Below are 24,384 nucleotides of genomic sequence, written 5' to 3'. Positions count from 1 at the left end.
AATGTGGCATGTAATTAGGTGTTTAATTTAACACTAGATTTTCCAGCTCAGAGTTCAATCCTCGTGAGTTTCTTTACAAGCTGCTTAAGTGACATGTAACAGTATCTCTTAACTCTCCCCTGAATGCTTTGCTCTCATAATTGAGATCGAATATGTCCATAACCTTTTATAAATTTACTTTCAACTGCACTGATTAAACAAGGACAAAATTATGTCTTATAAAACATAAAATAGAAAATCTCTAACTTAGATACGTAATTTATTTTGATACTGCTTTAAATGAACTCAAAATTAATTAAACAATTTTTCCAATGAGGTCTTCTAATAGCCTGACACAAGTGTGTACACTCAGCTCCATTCAATGCAAATTTATTTGTCTTAGACATAAAATAAAATCATCAGACCACTAATAATATATTTTAATTCCACTGTCCATTGGATCCCTTCGCTTGGTCTTTAAATGTATTGCTTTCCTCTGTGAACTCGTACCTCTGACACAACAGTGTTTCACAAAGAAGTGCTAGCTACAAGGGCAGCTGGACTCCATTATTCATACGAGATCATTTACATCGTCAGTGATGAAAACTCTTTCTTTTGTTTCTGTTGCACAAATGTTCAGATTAAACTTCTAGGATTATTTACTCTAAAATCACTATTTAGTGAGCCGTATTTTCTTTGTCATTGATCACTAATGAAAACTAGACTGGTCAGTTTATACAGGAGTAGATTTAACAGATTCTCCCATCTTATATTCCCTGGAAAAACACAAAAGCTAAAATGTTGTCTTTTGGAAATTTAGGAAGCAAAAACATTATAGTTCTCAAGACACTGTGGGAAGTTTTGAAATATAAATGTCCACTTGACTTTTCCTTATGAACTAATTAAGTATATGAGAGGAAAAGTTCTTCACTTACCCCTCATCCTCACTTTTCTTTGACCATACTTGGGGAAATTTTTCCCAATAAAAGTTATTTTATGTGCAAATTCTTGGAAACAACAATTTAGAAAGAAACTCTTGGATTGATAGTGCCTGCGCTAGTTTTGTAACTATAATTTGTGCTACACCTTGGTGATTGTGAAAACAAAATTCTAAGATGGCTTCTAGATGATGGCAAATGGGGAAAGCAGGTATGCAGGATTATGGGTTTTATTCTTTGTATTCAACTCTATTCCCTTTTCTTTTCACTTTAGGTAGCATGCAATGGCATACCCTTTGCAGAAAAAGCGAATAAGCTAAGCCCTGCCTGCTACCTAGGTCTCTCTGTGCCTTGATCTGCCCAATCGTCAGTTCTCTATGTGTTGGTAAAAGCCTGCTTTTCATTTTTCACAGTAACAACTCAGTTAAATTATTAACACTATTGCTATCTATAGCCTTCTGTAAGCATGAAAATTCTTTCAGATAGCTGTGGACTTGGAGTTGGAGCCTCTTTTTTCCCCTCCCCAGCTCACCCCTTTTTGAGTACGGACTGTAACCCTTGAGGTGAAGCTTTTGACATCTGCACACTGTAAATACAGGAGGCAGCAGTTGGGAGGATTAGCCAGGAGCTGTCCTGTGACCCCAGAGATGTTTCTTCTCTTTAAGTGCCCTTTTACAAAATGGTTACAGAATATCTGTCTGTGCCAAAGTCTGTGGACAGCAGAATAAGAAGATAGCAAACCCTGAGTCAATCTTTTATTTCTTCTAGAATTTTCCTAAAACCTAGAATTTTTGCTCTTGCCCAGATAACAGCATGAAGCATCTTAGAGCTGCCTTTCAGAGCCCAGAAAAATTATTTCTAATTCAGCCTGAGGTTTTGATGGGAGGCTTCCTGGGGGGACAGGGTGGCTTAATTGAGTTTCAGTGATAAATTAGAAGCCTTCAGAACAAAAACAACAGAAATGAGATTACGGGGAAGGAACACCACACAGGTTCACAGAGGCAAAGAAAGCTCATGGAGCACAGAGCAGCCCAGTTCAAACCATCCCACCCCAAGGCTTCTGCTTCATCTTCCCCCTCTGCAAGGCATGTGAGAATGGGACACCGATCTAAGCAGTACCCTCCTGTCTTGTTTACCTGCTCAGCAATTCCAGAATGCTTGAGCTTCATTCTTACACTGTGCTTTGTATCCGTTCCCTGTATGCCCTCCTGGTTGTGTTGCTTACTAGATCCCACTTCTTCTCCAAGATGTTGAAACCCAATCTTTAAAGGGTCCAACATTTCCCCTCTCAGGCTAATTTGGCTCTCCCTCTCCTGTTGTAAGAACAAATACCAGTTCTATATTAATGCATCATGATTAATTGTTTTAGATATTTCCTGTTTATAAAACCACAAGTTCCTTGAAACCTAGAGTTGGTGATTTTTATTTCGCAGTGAGCGGGTACAGTCATATGAGCTCAGGAAGTATTTGCAGAAGGATTGCCACTTTTTTTCTTCAAGACAAAAAAGCTATTTTTTTTAAACAAAGCTTTGATGGCAACCTCTCTAAGGAATTTTCTGTCAGAATGATTTCATGAGTGAGGAGAAAACAAGACAGATTTGTATATAATTTTTGTTGTCCTACATACATAGCAGTGGCAAATCCACAGGGAAGGACCAAAAAACAATGGTCAGCTCCCTTGAATGTGAAGTAGAAAGTTACTACTTAAATAATATGTAGGAAATATGTAAAAATAAAATTACATCATGTTTCTTTTAAATTATTTTAATTATAAAATTAAAAATTTAGTTAATTTCTGTAAAGTTAAATAAAATGCTTTTAACAACATTGATTGATTTATAGTTTAATTCTCATACAGTTTGTCTTTTATGTGTTCACATAAATGCTGCAGATATTATTATCAATGTAGCATCAATCGTGTGATAAATTTTAGGTGCCAGAAAGCTGTAATATGTAGTATCATGTATTACTGTAGCTAATCATTTCATTTTTGCCATTCCTAAGTACTTTATCATCGTTTTTCTGCTTCAGTTTTACTAGTGTTTTCTTTTTTCTTCAAGGACTACTGGTTTCTGATGTGTCTTTGGCACTGAGACTCCAGACACAGAATTTTTATTTTCATACTCTGGTTAAGGAAAAAAAAAAATCAATATTCCAGGACATGGAAGCAGGGTCGGCCTTTGTGACAAGGCCAGTGGCGTAGCTTCTGGGGGCCAATTGTGTGGACTGAGGATTTTAAAATTCTGCTTAACCATATTGGAAGAGACAACGAGTGATTTTGCAAAACAAAATCTCTTATCCAGGATTAACAGGGATTATTGCTAATAATATTTTAAATTGCTAAATTTTAAAATAGCAACATACTCTTTCTTATAATGCAACTAGCTTGGGAAAAAGTTGTGTCAAAAATTTAAGATATTACATGTTACCTCCTTTGAAAGTTAAATACAGTTAGCTTTTTCTTAATATCTCAAATATTAAGAATTGATTTTAGTTATTATACTGGACTCCATGATCTACTTGCAAATTTAGGATTTTAAAACACTGTATTAATAATTATTTTAAGCTGTCTGACATTATAACAGAAATACATAGTAATTTTGAAATCTTTCCTTGAATATCAAGCTTCCCACTGTTTCTACTTGAGTGTCAATCTAGTTGCCTTTATATGTTTATGTACTATTCTGATCAGTTTTGGGTTAGAAAGCTCACTCCAGGTAAATAATATGGGAAATTTAAAGCAAAAACTATAGCTTGAGGATTCTTTTATTAGTATAATCCATAAGACTTATTTCTGACAGTATAGATTTTGTACCAGCATTGTAGAGAACTTTTTCTTTTCTTTAACTTTCTTGGGCTTCAGAAAAATCAAGATGGCCTAACAAATTACTTGTGAGTATTTAGAAATGATTTTGTGTGTCTGTATGTGTGTGTGTGTGTGTGTGTGTGTGTGTGTGTGTGTGTGTAAATAACTATGTTATCATATAATGCACTTCAGCCTTTTAAAAAATTAAAATACAAAATCTGAATAATATATTTTCTGTAGACATTATAAAAAGTGTATAGGCATTTTTGCAAATTTAATTTCCCTGGAAAAGAATAAATGGGAAATATGCTATTAACATGTAAATTAATAATTTAATTACAAATTATATATAGTGAATTTTTCAGACTTTTTAAAACATATCATTGGGGCCAGAGATTTAGCTCAGCAGCACAAAAGCCTGCCTGGCAAGCGCAAGGTTGTAAGTTTGCTTCCCAGTACCAAAAAACAAACAAAAAAAAAAAAGGCATTATTATGTACTACTGAAGTTATAAAAAAAAGGGGGTAAATATTTAAGTTATAAAACATAAATATTTAAGTTATAAAACAAAATAATAAAACAATCTCTTAAGAAATCTACCTTTCCAGATAAAAATACAATTAAGTTTTTGAAATAAAACTAATCTGCATTTTTAGCTGTGTGTTTTCAGAATACAAGGCCTTTCTCACCTTTTAATGTTTTGAGGAACTTCAACACTGTTTTCTAACTGGTTGCCCTATTTTAAATTCTTACCAGTAGTTCACAGGAGTTCTTATTACTCCACATCCTCACAAACACTTGTTAATTTCTGATTGGCTAATGTCTTACTCCTAATGAACCTGAAATTGTACCTCATTATAGTTTTGATTTGCATTTTCCTTTTAAGTAGGAACATTGAGCACCTCTATATGTGTTCAGTGGTCACTTATATTCAAATGATTTGTTTGACATTTATCATATTGTTGAATTTTAGGAGTTCATATATTCTAATTATTAATTGTTATCATATATATAACTTGTATCTACTTTGTCTTCTTATAGGAATTGACTTCCACTGTGCTAAACAGTGTCATTTTATGCATAATTTTATAAATTTTCATTATGTTCATTTTTTCTAATTACCATCTTTGTCTTGTTGCTTCACAACATTGCTAGATCTGGTGCTGTGGAGATGTCATCCCATCATTTCTTCTAAGAATTACACAGTTTTAGATAACTGAGTTTATGTCTTTGATCCAGTTAGAGTTCTCTTGCATACAGAAGTCCAATTTCATTATTTTGCATGTAGATATCCAGTCTTCCCAGTACCATTTTCACGAAATACTTCTTTCCCATGATTTGGACACATTTGTTAGAAATAATTTGGTCAAACACATGAGGGTTCATTTCTGAACTTTCTACTCTGTCCCATTGGTCAATGTTTGTTATAATGACATCATGAATAAGTGTGATTATCAAAGCTTTGAGAAAATGAAGTATAAGAAATCTAACTTTCCCCTTTATTCAAATTTGGCTGTTATAATCCCTTGGGAATGCAAAAGATTTTAGAACATTTATTTTTTTCCAAAGACATAAATAAAAAAGCTTTTATAATGCTTCTGTTGAATCTATGCTTTTATGATGCTTCTTTTCTGAATATATGCATAGATTTGGGTTGTACTAATATCTTAACCCCATTAAATATTCCAGTTCAGGAACTTTGCGTGTCTTTCCATTTATTGTCTTTGTTAATAACATTCAGCAGTATTTTGCAGTTCTTATTTGTCCAATTTTTACATCTTTCATCAGAATAATTTGTTAACTTAATAGGATAGGAAGAATGAGAAAATATTGATCAATGGATACTAAGTAACAGACAAAGGTAAGAAATTCTGGTGAGGTATTGCACAGTAGGTGACTGTAGTTAAAATTTATGTACTGCATGTTTCCAAAAGCTAGAAGAAAGAATTGTGATTGTTTTCACCATAAGAAAATGAAAATGTCTGAGGAGAGATGTATGTTCAAACTTATTTAAACATTATACAGTCTACCTATTTATCCAAATGTTACATAGTATATCTTTAATATTTACAAATATATTTTATGTGTCAGTAAAGAGCATAAACCTACTATTAAAAATCACCTGAGAAATGGATTTTATTTCATTGCTACTTTGTATATATTTCCTTATTACCTTTCTAAAATTGTTATATAAATGATCAATCCATAATCTGGCACTGTAATATCTGCATGAGTGCCAATATGGTAATTGTTCCTGCAGAAACTCTATCTGAGGAGCTGTGAACTACGAATAGCACCGTTTTGCAGTAAGAGATTGAGATATTAGATGTGAAATAAGGTAAAATTAATTGGAAAAGTCTTTAAATTATTTACAAATGGATCGCTTCAAACATTGCAAAGTTTTTGATGTTAAGCCAGATCCACATACTGATTGTCTCTTCATGCTAGAAAGCTTTGCAATGCTCATAGAGGCAAAAGGGAGTCCTGTGCGGTTGGCAGAAACTCTTCAGAATAAAAAAGCACCGTAGCGTAAATACTAAGGTTCTCTCTTTGGAAGCTCTATTTTTTAACAATAATACTGAAACAAATGTTCTAATTGCTACTTTACAACAGCCTCTCCGGGCATGTTGCTTAAAATCTTGTATTTCAGTGAATAATTCAATGCACTTTTTAAAAAAAAATTAAAATACAATAGATGAAAGAATGAATGGATAAATATATAACTCTGAGGTTAACACAACATATGCTAATCTTTTTTGAAATTGAAGGGCTGTCATGATCTGGATCTTTGATTGCCCCCAAATGCCCATACAATAAAGGCTAGTTTGCCATTTGATAGCCCTGCAGAGAATAAAGGAACTTAGGAGGTGAGGCCCAGATAAAGAAAGCAAGATCACTGCAAGCGTGTCCTTGCAGGAGAGTTCAGGACCTCTGATCTTACCCTCTTTTTACTTCCCAGCTGCCTTGAAGCAAGCAGCTTCCTCTGCTTCAAATTGCTGCTATGAAGTTCTGTCTTGTTACAAGCACAAAAGCAATAGAGGCAACTGAACATGGACAGAAATCTCTAAAACTATGAGTCAAAACCGACCATTTCTCCAATAAATTTCTTGCCATAAGGTTTTTATCATAGTTACTGAAAATGGATTAACACAGTAACAAACACTGGAGAAAGTAAAGATGTTTTTCAGTCGTTCTTGGAAACGATCAACTATTATTTTACAGAAACGCTTGTCCAAAATGAAAGATACAGGCGGTCAGGGATCTGGTAGAACTATCTATAGGCTGGTTTTAGGAAGCTTGTGTTTAGTTTAGTCTGAAGGGAAAGCAGGAAGCATTCTTTGGCATTATTTCCTACTGGTCATTTTTTCAAATTCTTCCAAGTACTTCTAATAAATATTTTTCCAGCTAGTGACAAATATTTTTATACTTGCCTGAGTATTTTCTTTGTAAATCAGTGAAAAGCCATGTTTAAAGATCATATCTACCAGTTGTTGAGTTGCATAAATTTTCTGAGCTGTATCTCTGTATTTTATTAAATGTGTATCCTTAAAAAAATGAAAAAAAAAGGGAGGGGACTGGGGATTTAGCTCATGGCATAAGTGCCTTCTTTGCAAGTGAGCAGTCATGAGTTCGATCCCCAGTACTAAGCACACAAAACAGTATACATATACGATGTACCCAAGTAAAATTTTCATTAGCGATATAGGAAATATATTTAGATAAAGGTATATTCAAAATTACATTTAATAAAAATTACATGGCATTACAAATGCAAGACTGATTTTGTCAGTACTTATGTGCTTGTCATTATCTCAGAGTGAGATATGATACTTATTTGTGAAAATCTTAAATATTGATTACTCATTCCATTTTTAAATTTATCAACTTTATACCCTTTAGCTAAGATTTCTTGTAAAAATGTCTAAAGTAACATAAAATAAAATGTCATTCCAAATTCTAATTAATTCAGAAAAGTAATTTTGATGTAGAAAATATAATTCTAGAGGAAAGCAAAAATTACTTAGCTTCTCAAGGTCAGTTGAAGGACCATCTCATACATTGTATTATGAGAAACAACAGATATCTTGCTAAGTCTTCTAAAATTCATAGTAGATGGCTATACCAGTTTTCACTGGCTTAGTGATTGTTTTAAGAACTGTGCTATACACAGTTGTTATTTTTATCTTGCTGCAGTAACTAATCTTCAGTGGTGTCTCAGAACAAGATAAATTTATTGCCTCATAGTTCAGCATGTCAAAAACATGACACAAATCTCACTAGCTAAAATTGAAATATTTGCAAGGCTGTATTTGTGGAGAGAATCAATTTTCTTGCCTTTCCCACCTTCTGGCATTTCACTCCTTGATTTATGTCTTTTCTTTATCTGTGTATCCAATGCTACTATCAACCTGAGTTTCTACTCCTTCTTTAAAGGCCTCCAAGGTAATTCCGGGGGACATTGTTACATTAACTTCGAGTGATTAACAAGCTTTGCTCTTACTTGCCATGTAATACAACATATCCATACATTCTTAGAATTAGAATGTGGACATCTTTGGAAAAGCACCATTCAGTCTACCACAATACCCTAATTTTATACAATCTACATGAAGTTCATATTATGCAACTTCATGTAAATTACATAAGCTTTGACAAGGCACAGATCTGACTTTGACTTTTATACTCAGCCTTTTACAAATATTGTCCCATTTACTCCTGGACTTCATAATTTTTCAAGAATGATCAGCAATAAATTTAAATGTTGTCCCCTTGTATGTGAGCACCATTTTCCTTAGACTGATTTTAAGACTAATATGGAAAGACTTTGAGGCATTATCAACTCACATATTGTAATTCTGACTTTCTTTTTTTATTCTTCCAAGATTTTCAGTATACTTTTTGATATTGTTTCATAGATTCTTGAGTTTTTATAATTTATTTTAATATTTTCCCCTACTTATGGTTGAATAATTTTTACTGATCCATCTTCAAATTTACTTTCTCTCTCTTCTGTCACCACCATTATGCTGTTAAGTTCATCCAGCAGTATTTTCAAATGTTAGCTCTTCTAGTTTTTACTTCTTCATTTTCTATTTAGCTCTTTTTTTGTATACTTTCTATTTTTTTCTTTGCATTCTTGAACTTATTAAAATAACTGCAGCCCTTATCTAGCAAAATTATCATATAGATCATTAACATGTGAACCTTCCTTGTTTGTCTTTTCTTTTGATAATGAATCATTTTTTTGTTTGTTACTATATGGAGAAATTTTGCATTGCATACACTGGATATGGTAAAAGATTGTTATGAAGATTTTAAAGTATTTTACAGTCATCTAAAATGTTTATTTCATGAAATTAAGAAGCCAATTAGTCTGAAATTTCAGCTTAATTCCACTCTAAGCCCCTTTCAATTAATGTCTGCAGTTTGCCCATCTTTAGCATAAAAAGAGCAGAATAAAGATAAATAATAGGAGGTAGGATGACAGATATTTCTCAAATGGATAGAAAATCAAGAAATGGAGGGGAGAGGAAAGGGAGACAGGATGAAAAAGGAATTAAGTGTTATGTATATCAACCAACTCTACACAGGAATATAAACATTATGTGTTACAAATGAGTGCTAATAAAAAATGAAAATAAATAAATTATTTAAAATTATTCTGCATCTTGGATCTTGCATCAAGGATCTTGATCCCTTGATATAACCTTAATGGAATTCTCTTCATGCTCTGTAACTCTAGGAGACCCAAGCACGGTCCTTATCTCTGTAGGCCAGAATTACTCAGATTTCACCACTTCTACTGCTTCATGTTATACAACAATAGTAACCTGTTCTCAGGTTAACTACCATATGTAAAGTAAATAAAAGACCCATTTATCCGGGTACCTGCTTCCAGGTTTTGCCTGATTTTTCATAATTTGATTGTTTTGATTCACTTTCAGAAATAAAGGGTAGTTTTTCACTTATTATAAAAAGTAATACTTATTATTTTCAGAGACTAGTTTCATATGGATTAGTCAGCTAGGGTTTCTGTCTTAATTACTTTCCTCTTGTTGATGGAACAAAATACCTAACACACAAATCTAGGGAAGGAAATATTTATTTAGCTCACAGTTTGTAGAAATTTCAGTTCATAGTCAGATGGCTCTAAGGCATAGTGGCCCTAACCCAAACCCTATCCCTAAGCCTAGCATGGCCCTAATCCAAACCCTATCCTTAAGCCTAGCCTCGTGAGGGGCAACAATTTAAGTAGCAGAAGACAGCAAAAGCAAGAAAAAAAAAAAAAAAAAAAAAAAAAAAAAAAGGGAGAGGAGCACGGCTACTCTCCCCCTTACACTATATGCAGGATACCTGCCCTGTGATGGGTCCTCTACACCCTGGGATGGAGAACTGCGGAGTCACTTAGTTGGGTTTCTTAATTTCTCAAGTTGACACAGTGAATCCATTTCAGCTTCCAAATTAAGACTTTTTTAGTAATCCTGAAAGCCTGAGATTAAGGATCAAACAGGGTTGGTTTATTCTAAGACTTCTCTCTTTGTTTTATAGTTGTCTCAGTTACTTTTCTTGTTGATGAAACAAAATACCCAATGCATGTTAAAGGAAGGAAGGTTTATTTAGTTCACAGTTGTTATTTAGTTATTTAGTTGTTATTTAGTTAGAAGGTGTTAGAGGCTTCAGGTCATAGCTAGCTGGCTCCAAGGCAGAGGGGCATGGAAACATTACAAAGGAGAAATAGTTCATAGCAGACACAAGGCAATAAAACAGGAAAGCAACAAAGAAGCAAGTAACAAGTTACCAGTGAGGACTCACTGTCTGTCTCTAATTACGCAGGACTCACTCTCCGCCTCTTATTATCCATCCAGGCTACCTACCCTTAGAGGGAGAAGCACTTATACCCAGACAGGGGCACCCCCTGATCCTACCCTAGACTATGCCAAACCAATCAGCCAACTTATTATTAGTCATAAACCTCCAGCAATGATTGCATGAGGCTTTGGGGGTCACATCTAGATGCAAGCCAAACAATAGATGGTTATCTTCTCTCTGCATTTTCATATGGTTTTACCTATAGAGTTTATTTAACTTAATTACTTGCGCAAATGTAGTATTTCCTACTATCTTCACTTTCTGAAGTACAGGGTTTAGTACTGGCACAATCCAGGCCATAAGGAAATTTCTTCACCATATCACAACTGACACAGAAATTGAACAGAATGAACTTTTTCTATGAATTTTAACTTGATCTTACATCTACTCAGTATATTTTTTTAGGTCCCCAATTACTACTAAATGCATGTTGGTACATAAGATAAGCTTATTTCTGTCCTTGTTCCTATGAGACATCCATATTTACAATAACAATTTTGGAGTTAATTTCTAAAATTAAGTCTATATTGTTTTCTAACTTCAGTCTGTCCTGAATCAGTAAATATAAATATCACAAAATAGCGTATCTATCTTGAGACTTTTATTTCCACTATACCTGCTATCTAATAACTGACTTCTGCTATTTATCTTCAGTAGCTCTTGAGTCTGTCTCTGAAGTGAAGCACAAGTCATACACTTAAAGTTCTTTATCTGAAACTTCATAGTTTCTGCTCAAATTAGCTCCGAGTATAGCCAGTCTTAATGGTGTCCTCCAAAGTTATACAATAGTTCTTAGTATTTTAATTATATGCTGTACTGAAGTGCTACATATTGGTTTTGTTTTATTTCATTGTTTTATTCATGTAGTTTGAAAGTGGACTCCTTTTGTTTATTGCCAAAACTGAAGTGTGTAGAAGACAGCTGCAGCCTACTAGATGGTTAATGCATATTTGAGTTAATCAAAGTGAGTACAGTATAGTTTTGCCAATAACCTTTGGTTTAATCATGTCATTAGAAAATAATAATTAAGGAAATTAGCACCAGTGTACCTGAAGATGTTAACCATTCTTTTTCCTACAATAGTAAACATATGTTTAAAAAGTATTCACATATTTAGGATTCTTAATATTAATGACATTATATTTTATTTTTATGAGTGACATCTTAAATCTGAGTGATTTAAGATCTTTTAATATAAAGGATAAATATTAAATATTAAAAGATAAATAATATTTAGAATAAATAATATTTAAAATATTAAAGGATAAATAATATTTAAACTGAAATTTAAATAACTGTAGATTTGTAAAAGAAAAATAGTATTCTGTCCTATTTAGTTCTAACAACACTCTATACTCTACTAGTACTTATAAAACTGTTTCATAAGGTTTCTGCCTACTAGCTGCTTTTGTGAAAAACTTCTGTACAAACTATTATAAATATCTAAGTCAAAGTAATTAATGATGACAATAATGATGGAAATAAATCATTATTATTTCCAAAAAATTTTCTTTGAATCTTTGTCTTAGAGTCTCTGAAGAATGCAAATATGAAATAGTTATGGAAATAAGTTTTTATCTTACAGGCAACCTCTGTTTTCATGCTTTTGTTTTCCACTTGCATGTATCATTATAACACTCCTGCACATCTTGGTATCAGAAGCATGCTATAAATAGTTATTCAGCCAGTGATACGACACTGTTCCTCCCTTTTTCTTTTCTCTATCTGTGTGGAGAAAAACACTAACGAACCTTCAACATACCCAAGAGAAATAGCTACGAGGAAAATAAATTCACAAAGGGCAATTTAAAAATAAAAAATGTTTTTTCCAGCTTCCTAGTTTAAAAATAGCATGCTTGTTGAGACTTGTAAAAATAGCTTTTAAGTAGAGAGATTATGTTTCTTTAAGATCTGTTTATCTGACATTTTATGTCAAAAATATTTAAGAATCAACATTCATATTTCATCAGGAACATCTCATAAGTCCTGAAGTAATTCCCCCACACATATGCACAAGTTTAACCATTTCCTGAAGATGCTATGTAAATTTAGAGTTCAATTTTATTTTGTAAAAGACTAACTCAAAGGCTTGAATTTTTCCTATACAAAATATGACTAGAAACTCAAACCTGGTGACATTTTCACAAGAGCTATTATGAAATATTGGTATGAAACAGAGATCTGAATTTAAGTGAGTAATTTTAATTAATTTGCAATGTTACAATTCAAAGTTACATTTAGAAGAAATTTGAATTAAGAGCCTTTACCTGAAATCAGCAGTAATACAATCAAAATATGTGGGAAGAACATCATTAACATTTACCTATTTTTTCTTATTCTGTTTCTCCTTCCTAAAGTAGCTACTTGACCTTGAGGCTTTAATGTTTAAAATCTAATAAGACCTCAAAAGGTAAAATGAATCCCAAGTATTAACCCATCTCATAGGCTACACCAGAAGTTACAATAGCATTTACTCTCTAGCAGCAGAAAGGAATGAAATGCTTTTACAATCCTTTATCTGACCTATTATGAAATATTGGTAAAAGAAAATACATCAAAACACATTAAAACAATACAGTTAATTCTAACAAAGATTGATCAAGCATACAGGCTCCTAACAACATGAAATGCCTGTATGGACAATGTAACTAATCTTAGGCAAACTTTGGCTCCTGAGATGGAGCAGGGCATGAGACACATTCCCAATGTTTATCTGAGTCACTTTTGCATAACTATCAGTGTGCCCAGCAAATATTTCAAATCTCCATATAGATTTACGGTGGAAGAGAGATGGACAGTTGTCAAAAGACAGCAATTCTACATGATGACCAAGATCACATTTCAATGTTCAGATTTGCAAAGGTTCTTGTCTAACAAATCAGCCTATAGTGCTGTGATCCAATGCATTAATTTCTTCTGAGGCCTGTTCAATGCCCAGAGAAAGCAAGACATGATCAAGCACAGCGAGCCCCTTCTTCTCATAAAGCATTGCAACCAAATGCAGAAATGTGCAAACTGCTTTGAGCTATATACATTAAGATAAAAGAAAAGAAAGGGAGAAAGAACCTGATAATATTATTGCACCTGGAATTTTGAAAAGTGATTTATAATTGTTTCTGTCATTAAAAATAAAAAGTAGCTATTTTTATAGTCTTCATTTCAAAGATAAGCCTTTTTTGCTTGAGAGCCTGTATTTTTCATGACATCATTATTTGTGTTTTTAAATAATTGTTTTATTCATAATTTTTGTTTTAAAGTAGATTATTTATTCTCCCATTCAAACCAAGCTGAGTTACTTTATTTCCCCCTTGATTATTATGTTGATATAGAAGATGTGCTTGTCTAGTCTGAAAATGACATGTTACTCTTCAGTTGTCAGCATCTGGGGACCCATATTGTACACGCTAGCTATATGTAGGCTGAGATGCTAGAAAAAAAATGCAAAATTTAAGCCTACATAAATACTTCCAGCTCTTCCAACATGAGATGCCTGCAAATTCTTTGAGACACTATGATATAAATACCTCACTGCTTTCATTCATTTATCCATTCATATCTGCCTTTATTTATCTTTCACTGAACAAATATTATTTGTACCCATATATTTAATCAGGCATTTTTAGATAGTAGTAATGCAGGGGTTAATATAGCATGGAGAGTTTCTGCCCTTCTATAATTTTAGTAAGGGGAAATATAATTAATAGTTGCATTATAAAAGCAGATATAAGGAGTAGTTATAGCAATGACAGTGGGAATCGGAATTAGACTGAAATTCCAGGCAACCTGACTGAAGCAATTGGGAGATAAGGTTAAAGGAGTGCTGAAAGGTTACACAAAGAATTGCTGACACAGTGAGCATCATGTGGGTGATTTTATGCTGGGAGAAGCCAGAGTATCTGGAGAGTGGGAGGGAGGCTCAGGTCAGTCCCTGTCCTCCCTAAGAATGTCAGTGTTTAGTCTAAAAACCGTAAGAAGCTTTTGAAAGGTTTTATGCAGGGAAGTTTATGTTGTGAAAAGATCAGGTTAGATACTACTTTTAGAATAGAGTGGGGATAGCTAAGGGGTGTCAGACCAGGCGTGATGCTACCTGGGCCCTTACAGCAAGAATGGAGTGAAGACCTATGATTTATCAAAGTTTGTATTTTGCAATTACAAAATATGTATATAGGTTGCTTTATATAGAGAGTACTTTATATATTAATGTTGAAATAAAACCAGGATGCTTAGATTCATATGCAACATGGCTACTTCTTCTCACTGAGTACATGGCCTCATCTTCCTGGTCGCATGGCCCATTTAGCTGGAAATTTTGCCCCATTAATTCTTAGAATCTGTAAATGAGTCTACATAGCCTTGTAGAATTCCCTGCTGTATCTGGCAAATTTAGGAAAGGCGAAAGCTAAACTAAGCCACAGATTAAAGCACCTGATGATCTTTTGGGAAATGCAGGCAGGCAGTAGGTCTCTCTCCCTCTCTCTCCCTCTTCTCCTCCCCTCTTCTCTTCCTTTTTGTGAATTCTTCAGCCATGCAATGAAACCTGATCCTATATAAAAGTTTTTTTCTTCAGGTTCTCAAAATTAAGATAATACTTTTAATTCCCTTTGTAAGATACCAAGTCAGACTAAGACAGGAAGTAGAAATACTCACTTCCTGTTCCTCTCAGGAGGAGCTATGCTAGTTATTCAGATCATGACAATAGTCTATATTTGAAAAGAGAAAGGAGAGAGTAGAAAAAATAAACTCCTCGTTGATTAGACATTTAGTACTTTGGAACTGAATGTTTAGCTTCTATTTTCTCTAAACTTAGCACTTGAATAAGTCAACATTATTTATTTTATACTTTTATTATTGCCATAAATGAATGCAAAATGTTAGAAGGTCAAGTGAGTGATACGGTCGTTTCCAAAATCTATGATTTCTGAGTTGAAAGAAATCACAGTCATCGAACCTTGACTCCATTTTGCTGTTACCTTCAGACCTCAGAGTGTCCCTCATCCGAAAGTCTTAATCAGTCCTGTCTGGCAGGAAGACAACTGTGTCTTGCTGTTGATCTTCGTGTACCTGGAAAATCTATCTGGCCTCCTTGAATCTTGTTTTCCTGGCTGCGAGATGGAAGAGGTGACATAACATATTCTACCACTAACTTTCTCTGAAAAACAAATTTTGATAAATTAATCACAAAATTGCTCTACTCCACATTCAGTTCTCAGTGACCCTCTTAGAGATTTCTTGGAAGCTGTAGCACATATGTATCATTCTATGGCTTGAAAATCTCTTAAACCTCATTATAAAATACAGTAGCAAGCGGTTACATGAAACAATTATGCACTTGAAATGCAGTTATATCTAAGCTGAGGCATGTTATAAATGTAAAACATACACCAGTTTTCAAATGCTCAATCCTAATACAAAAATGACAAATATCTAAATAATAAATGTTTGTAGTGTTTAATTCTTAAACTGAGATTTTTTCAAATATTAAAGACAATTTGCTATTAAAATTGTCTTTTTATTTTCCCCCTTTTAAAATGTATCTGTTTCACAACTTAAAATTACAAATGTAGCCCACATTTTATTTCTTGGGACCACTGTACTATAGTGAGAAGATTAATGTTTCTATTTTATTTGGTAAAGTACACAAGTAAAGTATTTAAAGTGAAACATGCATAATACATGTAAAGATTTACCTAGTTTACATCACATTATTTATCTATCAATAATTCCTTCCAGAGTTTCTGGCACAATATATTACTGTTAAGCTTTAATTCTTTACGATGACAGGATTATTAGTGTTTAAGGCTCATTTGATATTCTTCCAATGTGATTGACACATTCTTGTAATATTTTGATTTTCCTCCAGATCTGGATTTTGCGCAGAAATCTGGATGCTGGTAGATCTGGTGTCAGTAATTAATCAGCTCGCAGATAATGAGTGAGTGTTCCAAATTCTCAACTCAAACGTTACCTTTAATCTTGAAACACGCATTGGGTTGTTAAAGTCCACAGAGCATGACATGGTTAGCAGCTCTTTCAAATGTGATTCTTTTGGCCCAAATCTAGTATTTTTTGGCCTCCAGAGCATCCTGTGAATATTTTACCTTAGAGTAAGCTACAACTACAGCTACAACTAAAGCTACAACTACATGAGAGAGGATTAGTGTGGTTAAAAAACTATAGTGAAAATGTGTTAATACCAAGAATATATGGTATGGGCTGGGGATTTAGCTCAGCGGCATAAGCACCTGCCTTGCAAGCAGGTGGTCAAGAGTTCGATCCTTGGTACCGATAAAAATGAAGAAGTAAAATAAAAAAAAAAAGAATATATGGTATAAAAGATCTCCTAACGCTTTCTCACACGAGAAATTCTTCATCCTGATGAAAATATGGAGATTACTTAAACACTGTTCTTTCATATGGAGAAATAAATCAAAACTTCTTTGCCATTCTTCAGAGCCTTAGATAACACACTTTCAACTAAAAGTTAGGATTTGAAATTTAAGTAATATGCTTATAGACCATCATGTGTTATAGGCATAATTATAAAAGTACTATCATATGAGGCTTATAGCACACTCCTATCATCTCAGCACTCTTGGAGACCAGTGCACAGGACCACAAGTAACAGATCTAATCTGGCAAATTAGCTGTTTAAGGAGGCCCTGGGTTTAATCCCTGGCGCTATTAAAAAAAAAAAAAAAAGTTACTTTTGTTACTTTTGAATTTCTTTAGCACCAGGCAAAGAGGTACCTAGAGAAGTATCTAGAATAGGTACCTTGGTCTTACTGAATTTACTGAAAAGAGAAAACCAAACTCTCATCTCTCAACAATGTTTTAGGAAAAGTAAAATTATCCTGACAGAAATATAAGTAAATATTTTCAGTACATTTCTCATACGCATGATGCCCCTGACATGCATTACAAATGTTTGGAGGTAAATAGTTACTCAGAGTTGGCAAGACTACGTCTGGGTGACATGAAGCAGACAGGTTCTGCTTGCTATCAAATGAACTTTCCACCACCAGGGGGGAATTTAGCAAGATATTCTTCAGCGTTCATAAACCTCCTTTGGCTTTCCAGTGAAAATAGGGGTCTAAAAATGTTTTCTGTATAATCATGATTATTTTAATACGTATAAAATTATTACTCTATTTACTATCAAGCAAGGAAGGCTCTTGAATGTTTGGACTAAGAAATATGCTCCCTGTATTAGTACAGAGTGAGGACACGTTGATCGTTTACTCTTCCCTCACCCCGCTTAATACTGATCAACAGATCAGACTAAAGTTGGAGATGGGCTGATAGAACTTAAGGTGGAAAAGCATAGTTTCTTCTGTTCTGGAACCCACATCTCAGACACTCACTATCTTTTATGATTTGTTGTATGTACATGAAAAATACAGTGAATCAGATAGCTGTCATTGTAGTCAGAGTTTACAAGGGAAAGAATTCACTACAGAATGCATAATTTATTAAATTGAAAAAGATGATATGTCCACACATTAGAGGTGCAAAGAATCCTGCTGAGGGCCTTGATTCCAAGAGAATGTTCTGAATGAATCCAGCTGAAGACCTGGATCCCATGGCAATGTGCTCTATGAGCCCAGTTGGAGGCCTAGAGCTCATGGCAATGTCTCATGAAATTATCAAGGATCTGCACTGGGAAGGCCCAAAGTGAGTGGTGGAAAGTAGGGAATGAATGATCTGTGCCAGCAGGCTGAGGGACCTACACTGGAGCCAAACCGCCCCCAATGAGAACCACAGCTGTCCTCAGCAACAGCAAGGACCTGAGCCCCTCTGATGATAGCAGCTGAGTTCCTGTCAGGAAAGCCAGTGTGACAAGCTTCTCCAGGAAATTCAACGGCACACCCTCTTCCCGCTTTAGTTCTCTGTTTATGCTGTGGCAGCAATCCTCAGGTGGGTCTTCCACAACCAGTACCATGCTGATTCAGTTCAGATGGGTGTTACAAATGGACCACCAGTTGTCAATCCACCGCATCTATAATTCACTATCAGGTCGTATTATAGCTTTTAGACTATTGAGTTTAGGGATATATTTACTTTTTGAAATAGTGATACTGAATATTGAAAACACATAATCAAAACAAACTTATTTTAATTTATCTATGTCTATATACATATAGACAGAGAGATAGAACATATGTTCATAACAACATAAAACAGAAAAACTGTGTGATCTATACTTAAAATGTTTTAATTTTCACGTGCAATGAATATTACCCATTCTCTCTATAGAGACTAATGGTTATAAAATATGCATTTTGACCTAAGAATTTTCTTGTTTAGAAGTCTTCTATTTGCTATTCTCCTCTCAATGTTTGAAAATGAATAGGTTTTTTTTTAACTTTTATGTTTTTATTATTTTAAAACCTTTTTAGTTTTTATTTTATTGCAACATTTCAAATATGCATAATGATCACAGTCATCAGAGGGGGTTTGTACCTGTATGTGATACATCTTGCTTCTCCTCTTCCCATTCTCTTCCCTGTCTTCACCCCTCTTTTTTTATAAAAGATGTTTCCAGTTTTGCCTTCTTTTTTGTCTCTTCTGTCCTTTCTCCTCTCCTTCCCTTGCTTTCCTTCTAATTTGAACCTTTTCTTTCCATTTCCCAATACTCAAAGACCGAGTTAATTAACACTGGTTTGTCATTTTTAAAAATACACTTCTAAAATTACATTTGATACGTATAGCTCTGTTTACAAAAAAAGTCAAGAGAAAAAGAGAATATCTTCGATATTTTCTGGTAAAGTAACAAGATGATGAAAGAACATAAGGATTAGCTTTGTGAAAGCTTATCTCTTTTTTATTAATTCTTATGGAATTGAAACATTTCTCTAAAATGCATTTCCTTAATGTGTTAGCTGGCTTTCTGTCACTATAACAAAACAATTACAAACATCAATTTAGAAAAGAGGAAAGATTTATTGAAGTCTTGTGGTTCCAGAGGTTTCACTCCATGACAAGTTCACTTTGTTATTTGGGGGCCTGAGGCAGGGCAGAGCATCACGGCAGATGAGAGCAGAAACCTGTGAATCTCCTGATGGCCTGGAACAAAAGATCTTAAAGGCCTGAAAGGTTGCACCCTCTCTCCATAGAGCCTCAAGCTGGTGACAAAGGCAGCAACACATGGACATTTTGGGGATGCTTAAAACCGAAACCTCAGCATTTAGCAATTACTTGAAATTCTTTTATTCCTTCTCTTTATAAATAACATTTTTAAAGAAAGTCTTGATTTGGATTAGCTTCTTAGCACTGACTTTTAACCTATACTGAAGCTTCCTTTTCCTCTTATAAACAAGCAATATGGTGGATTTCCAAGGAAACTGCATAGAGTGTTTTGTGTCATGTTAAGGAAAAGGAAAATTATCAAAGTTTTTAATTTGTTAATTTACAAATAGCACCAAATATTCTTTTTCGTGTTGTTGAGGTCAATGAATTCAACCAGACTTTTGTGGAACCTGCATGAGTTATTAGTGTCTAAATAAATTCCTAAGACATATGGTTTGTTAGTCAGTTAACTCAAGTGAGTAAATATTCATTATTGTTACTAGGGGTCAGGTGATGAAAACATACAGAGCTCATGAGAACCTGTAGTAAAAGAACTATGGGGTATAAGACATATTAAATCTACAAAATATGTGTGAAAAAAAGAGTACAATTTAGCCCAGGATAACTAGAGGAATTAGAAACTGAGTTGAAAGAATAAGAACTTTCCTGTGAGGAAAGAAAATGTCATAGTTCTGGCAAAAAGTATCAGCACATAGAAAATTACAATGGTAAGAAAGATTCAGGCACATTAACAGTGCTGAGTCATCAGCATATCTGCATATACACACTTGAGAGGAAAAAAGACAGTGGTTAAGAAAATGTAAAAGCAACTAGACAGTGAGTGTTTTCACAAACCTGAGTCTCTGTTAGAGATTCAAAATCGCATCATCTCTACTTCATAACATGTAGGTGAGAAGAAAAATGTACAGTAGTAGCTAACGGAGTTAGAGTTGGAAAGAAAATATTAGCTAATTTTATTAGTTTAGGTCTAGAAGAATATTTGCTGTCTTAGTGATATCTTTTTTTACATTTTATTTAAAGAGAAAAACAGCAAAACAGAAAAAAAGAGTAGCAACAATATAGAATTCAAAAAATAAATAAATAAATAAACACTAAGAAACAACTAGCTGATAAATTACATACTTTCATTTTAGAAATAGTTGTTCTGGTTACAAAATTAAAGCATACAAACTGGACATTCAAAGAGTGGGACTGCACTGTTCTGCTCAACAATCCAACAAAAACTTAGTAACATGATCATCTATATTACATACTTAAACATACATGCAGTTATACACCTCAGAGCATTTTTTTCCTCTCTTTTTACAATAGTGATTACACATTTTGGGTTTTATTACTCCTACAGTTCTTATTACTTTTAAAAATAGAGACACAATTTGATATTTATAAATATGATTCTTATTTGTTTCACTTATGAGGATAGTCTTAAGTGGCCTCCATTTCAATATGAAGGCCTCAAGATTATCCTTTTTTATAGCTGAGTAATATTCCATTGTATAAAAATACCACATCTTTTTCATCCTCTGCAGCTGATGGTTGTTTTTGGTTGATTTGGTTGTTTCCAAGATTTGGCTATCAAATTGTGCTGCTATGATCATGGGTGCACATATATCACTGTCACATGACCTTTTCAGGTTTTCTGGGAAAATATCAAGGAGGAAAATAGCTGGGTTGAATGGAACTTCCAATCGTACTCTTCTGAGAATTCATCATATTGATTTCCATAGTAGCTGCATCAGTCTACACTCCAAACAACAGTGGAGAAGTGTTCCTTTTTCTGCACAGGCTCGTCAACGTTGTTATTAGTTGATTTATTGATGGCAGCCATTCTTTCTAGAATGAGATGAAGTCTCAGTGCTGTTGTAATTTGCATTTCTTGAATGACCAGTGATAGTGAACATTTCTTCATGTATTCATTTGCCATTTGTATATCTTCATCTGAGAACTCTGTTCATCTCAGATGCCCAATTTTGGAAAGGGTCTTTAAATTTGGGGTGCTTAATATTTTTCAATTCTTTATATGTTCTGGGTATAAGTCCTTTGTCTGAGGGGTTGCTTGCTGTCTAAAATTCTTTCCCATTCTGTGGGTTTTCTTTTCACTCTGTTGGTTATTTCTTTTGAAGTGCAGAAACTTTTCAATAATATGAGATCCCCGTTGTTGATTCTTTGAAGTATTTCCCCTGCAGTTTGCATTTTGTTCATGAATTCTCTGCCTACCCCTGTGTCTCCAAGACTTCTACCTCACTTGTCTTTCAGCATATTTAATGTTTCTGTATTAATATTTATGTGTTTGATCCAGTTAGACTTTAGGGCTGTGCATGGCCATGGGCATGCATCTAGATTCAGTCTTCAGCATGTGGAGAGCCAATTTTTTCAACACCGTTTATTAAAGAGGTTATCCTTCTTTCACTGAACATGTTTATCCCCTTTGTCAAATAGCAGATGGCTGAGTGTCTTTGTAGTTGTGTTTGCATCTTCTAATCTGTTCTGTTGATCCTCAGGTCTATTTCTTTGCCAGTACCATGCTGATTTTATCACTGTGTCTTTGTAGTATAGTTTCAAGTCAGGAATTGAGATGCCTCCTGCCTTGCCTTTGTTGCCCAGAATTGCCTTTGCTATTCTAGGTTTCTTCTGCTTCCAAATGAATTTTAGGAGTGTTTTTGCTAGATCTATGAGGTATGTCAATGATATTTTGATTAGAATTGCATTAAATCTGTTTAACAGTTTTGGGAGTGTGGCCATTTTCACAATGTTGACTCTTCCTAGCCAAGAGCAAGGAATATCCTTCCATTTTCTAATAGCCTCTTCAATCTCCTTTTTTAGCATAGCATAATTTTCAGCATATAGATCTTATACATTCTTGCTTAGGTTTATCCCTAAGAATTTCAGTTTTTTAGATGCTATTGTGAAAGGTAATATTTTCATAATTTCTCTCTTGGTGAGGTTTTGGGTGTAGAGGAATGCTATTGACTTTTGAGTGATGACTTTGTATCCAGCTACAGTGATGAATTTATTACCTCTAATAATCTTTTAATGAAATTTTTGGGTCCTCTATATATAGTATCATGTCATCTGTAAATAGTGATAGTTTAACTTCTTCCTTTCCTATCTTTATTATTTTATTTCTCTCTCTTATTTGACTGCCTTGGGTAGTATTTCCAAAACTATATTGAACAGGAGTGGTGATGGTGGACATCCTTGTCTTGTTCCTGGTTTTAGTGTGAAAGCTTTCAGGTTTTGTCCACTTAGTATAATATTGGCTGTTCACTTGTCACAGATGGCCTTCATGAGACTGAGGTAGACACCATGTATTCCAAGTTTCTGAAGGGTTTTTAATCATGAACTTATGTTGAACTTTATCAAAAGCTTTTTCTGCATCTATTAAGATGATCATGTGATTCTTATTTTTGGCTCTATTGATATGAGGATTACATTTATTGATCTGTGTATGTTGAACCATCCCTACATTCCTGGAATGAATCCCACTTGGTCATGATGTATAATCTTAATGATGATTTGCTGCATTCTATTTGCCAGTATTTTATTGAGACTGTTTGCATCAATGTTCATTAGTGAGATTGGCCTACAGTTCTTTTTTTTTGTTGGGTCTTTCTCTGGTTTTGATATCAGAGTAATACTTGCCTCCAGGAATGATTTAGGGAGGATTGCTTCCTTTCAATTTCATTGAAGAGTTTAAGGAGTATTGGCATCTAATCTCTAAACTACTTGTAGAATTGAGCTGTGAGTCTATAAGGACCTGGGCTTTTCTTTGTTGGTAAGTTTTTAATTATATTTTTAATTTTAATAGCTGATATTGGGTTATTCAAAGTTGCTATATTTTTTTGGTTGAGCTTTGGCAGTTCTTATGTTTCTAGGAATCTGTCCATTTTCTCTGTGTTTTCCACTGTACGTGAGTAGAGATTTACAAAGTAGGTATTCCTGATCTTTTGAATTTCCATGAGATCTGTAGTAATTTCCCCATTTTCAGTTCTATTGCATGAATTTGGAGTTCTGTTTTCTTTTTCTTGATAAGGTTAGCTAGAGGTTTGTCAATTTGCTTTTATTTTCTAAGGTTTATATAAATAATATTACACAGTATTAATTCCTTTTTCCCTATAGCTTCTTTCATTCAGTATAATTACTTTTGAGATCCCACCATGTATGTGTGTGTATGTTAATAAAATAGTTTATTTCATTTCTGTTGCTGAGTATGGACATACCATATTTTACTTATTCATCCATAGGTCAATAGACATTTGTGTTGTTCCCATATGTGATTCTACTACAAATAAAACTACTATAGCATGCAAATCTCCATTTAGGTTTATGCTTTCATTTCTTTTATACATGCCTAGATCTAGAATGGCTGTGTCGTTGGTAAGTGAATACTTAATTAAGAAAGAAAAGCTGCAAATTGCTTTTCAAAATAGTTAACCATTTGTATTTTGATAAACAATGTATTAGAAATTCTAGGTTCTCCAAACTCCCACCATGACATGTTATGGTTAGTTTGTTTAATTTTAAACCTGGGGTTTTGATTTATATTTCTCTCATGGTTGATGAACTGAGAATGTTTTCATGTGTTTATTGGCCCTCTAGATATCTTTCAACCTTGTCAGAGCAAATCTTGGACCCAATTATTTTTATTTGAGTCATTAATTTTCTTGTCTTGGTGTTTGAGTAGCTAAATAACACATGTACAAAGG

General features: G+C 33.9%; 1 protein-coding gene across 9 annotated transcripts in view; it reads left to right on the top strand.

Annotated features, from left to right (window-relative positions):
- Positions 1–24,384, top strand: part of Trpc4 (transient receptor potential cation channel subfamily C member 4) — a 201,419-nt gene that overhangs the window by 108,271 nt on the left and 68,764 nt on the right. The window lies entirely within an intron of this gene.

The sequence above is a fragment of the Cavia porcellus genome, unplaced genomic scaffold, assembly GCF_034190915.1.
Source record: "Cavia porcellus strain 051 isolate PalLab524CR breed Dunkin Hartley unplaced genomic scaffold, mCavPor4.1 scaffold_21, whole genome shotgun sequence".
NCBI lineage: Eukaryota > Metazoa > Chordata > Mammalia > Rodentia > Caviidae > Cavia > Cavia porcellus.
The sequence above is the reverse complement of the archived record's forward strand: the minus strand, read 5'-3'. Positions and strand labels throughout refer to the sequence as shown.